Below are 6152 nucleotides of genomic sequence, written 5' to 3' on the forward strand. Positions count from 1 at the left end.
TTAGGGAATCTCGGATGAGCCACATTCCTCTAATTGATAGGAGATAAGAGTTTAACACATTTCTTAAGGTTCCCTCTTTAAATTTTGCCCCATATCTTCCTCTATCTATATATGATTTCTCCTCTACAATACTAGATCTTTCACCATGATGTATGTATTGGCAAGAATATGGGACTTTACTTTCTAAGATAGATTCAACATCCTGAAAGGGGTGACAAGGTTATAGTTCATACGCAAGCTTTATAACATCAATTCCAGTCACAAGAGGAACATTCTAGAAAGGACATGGGTTGTGCTAGAGTGTTCGTAATTTCATAAAATCAACGAGTTGAAAGACTTGATGAGGACAAAAATGTACGACATGAGGGAAGTGTTAGGGACTCACTCGAGAGCCAGAATGCAAGATCCCCTGCAAATAGAAGGAGTGCCTCGACAAGGAGTACCACAGAAAGGAGTACCACAATAAGGAGGGACAAGGTAGGGGCTACGAAGGCCGAGAAGGCCAGGGCAAGACCCACGAACTCAAGATTTACCAAGTGCTAGAGAAAGAATGACTCTTGGCCTGATGTTTGAACAAGCAAGATTACTTAGGAAAGATGTAGATCATTCAAAAGGGGAAAGTTTTATGTTGGATTTTATGGAGGAAATCATAAGAAGAAGAAGACTATTCTCTGAATACCATGCTGAAGAAGTTAAAGAAGAATTAATAATCGGACAAAAGCTTTCTCCCAACTATTATGATGAAGAAGAAAGAAGAAAAAGGGGAAGGCAAACAACAATAGAAGGTCCCTTCTCAAGGGAAATCTCGGAAGCAGAGGAACCGAAGAAGTTCAAGACCACATCGTTGGAGACTTACAATGGTAAGTTTGAATCTACAAGCCACCTAGCATCCTTCGAATCAATCATCTACCTGCTCAGAATATACAATGCATTGTAATTTTTTTTATTTTCATGACGGCAAGGGAATCAACCCTACGACGGTTCAATCTTTTTTTTTCATGAGCTATGATGTCTTTATGTGTGTTTAAACAAATTTTTGTGGCCCATTTTGCCAGTGCAAATAGGCTACCAAAAAGCTCACAAGCGCTCTTAAGGATATGTTAGAAGCTTGATGAAACCCTGAGCAGCTTCATCACTCACTGTTAACAAGAAATTATGGATATACGTGACTTAAATTTATTGATGCCCATGTGGCTCTGATTCAAGCTCAAAGATTCCTGGAACGACTCCAGTAACCTGGACTACTCTCATTAGTGTGGGTTGATTGATGTTGCCTTCAACAGGCACTTTATTGTGTCGCTAAGTGTGAGCTTTAGCGGCCACATTCAACAGGCACTTTACTAAGGAGCATTGAGATCATCTCATATGTTCCCTTAGAGATAACCATGATGTCTTCACCTAGAGTCCTGTTGAAATGCCTAGGGTTGATATTGGCGATCACTTGTCATCACCTGAACGTCAGGCTAGAATGCAGGCAACTCAAACAAAAGATGCATCTCATAACCAGAAAGTTGGCTAAACCCATCCATCGAGAAACCTTGAAGTTGTTGGATGTTGGGTTCATACGGAAAGTTCAATATCCAGAGTGGCTGTCCAACGTGGTTATAGTGAACAAAGTGAATAATAAATGAAAAATGTATGTGAGTTTTACCAATCTAAACGTAGCTTGACCCAAGGGTAGCCATCCTCTCTCACGTATCTTTGTAATCATTGACTCTATTTTGGGATATCCCATCATGAGCTTTTTGGATGCCTTCTCCAACTATCATGAAGCATCCTACGTATTACCCTCCAGCTTAAAGAACGTAGAAGAAACCAATTAAAGGTTGTTGAACATCATTTTTTTTTAATAAAAAGACAAGAATATTGAAGTCTATATCAATGAATTACTAGTAAAACACAAAAGACTCCAACAACACAGATAGACCTGAACAAAACTTTCGACATTTTGAGAATGTTCAAGCTCAGGCTCAAATTTTTGAAATGCACCTTCAAAGCTGCCTTGGAAAAATTTCTCGAACACTTACTTACTCTCTAAGGGATCAAAACAAATCCAAATAGGCCATACTAAGCATGTTTCCTCCAAAAAATCCTCAAAAGGATATAAGTCCTAATGAAGCGAAAAGCAGGCCTCAATAGCTTTATATCAAAATCAAAAGATTGTTGCCCGTCATACTTCAAGAACATCAAAAGTACCAGTCATTTCACTTGGACTCAAGAGTGCAAGCAAGCAATTATATAGCTCGAGAGCTTACTATCATCACTTTATCTGTTGCATATGTTTGCCTGCTGAAGAACTATACACCTATTTAGGTGTAGTTAAGAAAGCAATCAGCTCAGTCCTTATCAGAGAAGAGAACAACTGGAAATTCTTGATCTAATTAAGTTAGCAAGGTACTCCAAGGAGCCGAACAACGATACATGATCATGGAGAAATTGGCATTAGCACTCATCATTTCAATGAGGACAACTGTATTTCGAGATTCTTGTCATCCATGTGGTAACAGACCATCCCTTGAAATCAATATTGTTCAAATCAAGCCACTTCGAGAGATTGTTAAACTAGGTAGTAGAACTCAACGAATTCGACATCCGGTACCACTCCCAAGACAATTATTAAAGACTAAGTCATTGTGACTTCTTAGCTAACTTTTCCAAAGGATTGTTGGAAGAGCAAAACAACGTGAAACTAGACAGAGCCTGGACACTTTATTTGGGCAGAGCATCAAGAATCGCACAAAAGGGAGTAGGAATGATTCTAAAAAGTTCAATCAGTTAGCTTCTGAGCCATTCCGTTAGACTCAATTTTGATGCAACAAATAATCAAGCATTATATGATGCCCAAATCGTTAGTCCAAGATTCATATTGTCCTCTTCTCATTAGATCCAACTCACAACCCGTGATTAAGCAATCAATTGGTTATTCAAGACACATGATTAGACCATGCTAAAATACTTGATTAAGTTTGAAGCGAAGATAAGCAAACAAGAGTGCTTCAAATCAAACACATCCCGAGGGATGAGCGCCAATTCACTAACTTTATTTCCAAAGAAAATAGCTTCCAAAATCAATGATACATGATCCTACACCAACTGACCATTGAGGGCTTAGGTTGTGAACTTACACATCCAAACAGTCGGAAGTAGATTAATCCACTTCTACAATTTCTATCGACAGGAAATGTCATGTAGACATGAAAGATCATTGGAATCTAAGGATCAAACCTGTACATTACCTGTTGATGAATGGAAAAATACTTTGAAAATTGGTCACTTCAACTTCCCTAAAGTATGTCACGGAAGATGGGAAGGATGAAATCCTACGAGCGATCCACTCAATTGAATGGGCAAACATTATGAGGGTAGAACACTACCCAACTAAATCCTCTAGTAAGGATATTTCTCTCCTAAGCTCCTAAAGGATACCGATGAAATCTCAAAATGATGTGAACAATGCTAGGAATTTGCATCGATGTACCTTCAAACTTCAAACAAACTAAAACTTATTAGTAGTCCCTAACCTTTTACCGTATGAGGAATTGACCTCATAGGACCCCTACTAGTTAGGAAGGGACAACAAAAGTAAATCTCTGTCCTGATCGACTATTTTAACAAATGGATCGAAAAAACCCCAATGGCTAAGATCATGACCAACATCATCTGACATTCTTATGGACATATATCATCCATCGGTATGAACTACCAATGGTCATCATTACCGACAAGAGTATCTAATTTTCAGACAGTAAAATAAAAGAATTATGTAGCAATCAAGAGATACAATTGAAATTCACATTGATGCACAATCCCAAGAGCAATGGTCATGTAGAAACTGCTAACAAACTTATTATAAACTTTCTTAAGAAAAAGTTGTAAGGAGCCAAAAAAGGGTGGAGCAAAGTGCTTTTGTAGATTTCATGGGAATATTGCACAACGCCAACAACTGTTATAGAGAAAACACCCTTCCCCTTTCACATGAAGTTGGAGTGCTCCTCTTTATTGAATATATGTCTAGCCAAATGTTCCTTGCAGCTTTAAACATCAAAGAGTTCAAACTAGATGGTTGAAGAGCGGTGACAATGAAATTTTAAAGGATTCACTACATTTTATAGAGGAGCTTCTGGATCAAGAATCCTTATGATAAGAAGAAGCTGAGAGGATAATGACAAAACATTACAATTCAAAGGTAAGGGAATGTCAATTCTAGCTGGGATATCTAGTCTTGTAAAAAGCATACGCCATAGCTTATGAACAGACCCTAAAAATTCAAACCATCATGGTCTGATCCTTAATAATAGAATAGGTTGGGTTGGATTCCTGCAAGATGATCACCTATTCAGACAAATAAATTCTCAGCATGTGACATGGGAATGACCTAAGGAGTTTCTACCCCTGAGTCGAAGTGTTTAAGCAACACCCACCACTGTAAAAAGATAAGCGTTCTTCCCACCAATCTTTAAGAAGCACATTTATACAAGATATTTAGAAAAAAAAACTGAGGTGATCAACACATTCCTGACTTGCTAATCAATAATATCATAAATCAGATGATATTAGAAGGATTGGGACTACTCCCTCGAGAAAGTCGGAGACCCCCGGATAGCCTCATAACCATAGCTAAGAGCCTATAAGGGTGTAAGACCAACAAGAAAGTTATAAATATTCTTAGATCAAAGGACAATTCATTCCAAGCAAAGACATCATTCACTAACAAAATTTAGCTTATTACCAACAGCCAAATACCGTCGGTAATAATATTAAAATCATGGGTAATATTTTTATTGATGGTCAAGCTATGATTTAGTCGAAGTGTTTAGCTTATTACAAAACTGATAGTTCTATGAGCTATTGTAACAATCGTTGTACTTCTGTCAAAAAGGTTTCACACCTTCGTCGATAAAGTGTAGCTCAACTGCTAGTTAACTGTGGAAATTATCGATGATTTTCTCCATAAAAAAAGTGTTGCCCTTTGTATAAACACCGCTTGTTCATAGACCGTACAAAAACTTTCGACACATAATCGAAGTCTTAAAACTATTGGTAATTTGAACGTATTGCATCAGAAAAGTTGATTAAACTCCTCCTTCAACATTAGAATTTATATACAAACAATCTTAACAATACAAATAAATTGTTTAAATAGTGTTTCACAACACAGTAATATAACTAATTAATGTATAATTCAAATTTAGAAATAAAAGAAAAACAATTGCGTTAACCAAAATGAAATGAAAAACTATCTAATATAAATATTGTTTGGGACCACTAAATTTTTTAACACAAACAATCGTAAAAAATAACCCCATACTCATCTTCCAATATCCACTTCTTATCATCATATTGAACTGGTTGCTTCTCTCTCTTCAATTCAGAACACAACACCACTTCGATCTTTGATATCATCTTCTGCTCCATCTCTGATCTTAGGGTGGCTAGGTGGGTGGAGACCTGGGTAGCCACCTCAACAGCAACCTTGCCACGATTCTTCTCCTCCTGTGCAGTGGAAGCAGATGCACCAGATGTGATAGAGGTCAGACAGGCATCATAGGCCGGGTCTCGTAGACCCTGCCCTTCTTCTTACCACCAATAGCCTCCTTACACAAGTCATACTCAGAAGGATCCTGAGATATGTTCTAACCAATGTCCAACTACTGTAATCGACTCTCCTTGAGCCTCTGGAATGCCTACTACAAAAAATATGATTAATGAAAGTTAGAAACTAAATAAACCTTGATAGTTATTTGAATTTTATACTAATTAATCTTGTGAATTGCATGGGTCGCCTGGGATTTGTCGTACACCTAGAACTGATCTAACTATCGCTAGTGAGTGCACTTGTGTAACTCTATAGCGATTGGCTCTCATCCTTTCTCTAGTGTATGTCAGTGTAATGAAACAGTTAGTAAATATTTAATAGAAAATAAGATTTAATGCAAAAAAATAAGTCTTACGAGCCTCCTCTTGTACTCCATATGTGGGAACGCTCCACTAATATGCTTCGAGGCTCCCATGCCACCACAATCATAGCGATGATTCTGCTTGGTCAGCTGTCGACTCTATTTTAGTTAAGGAGTTGCCCGTTGGAAGCTGTCACCCGCCGGAATCGAAATATCGTCGTCTGCTTTAGAAAGACAAGACATTTAATTTATATA

This window comes from Phalaenopsis equestris, unplaced genomic scaffold (assembly GCF_001263595.1).
Source record: "Phalaenopsis equestris unplaced genomic scaffold, ASM126359v1 Scaffold000032, whole genome shotgun sequence".
In the NCBI taxonomy this organism is placed as follows: Eukaryota; Viridiplantae; Streptophyta; class Magnoliopsida; order Asparagales; family Orchidaceae; genus Phalaenopsis; species Phalaenopsis equestris.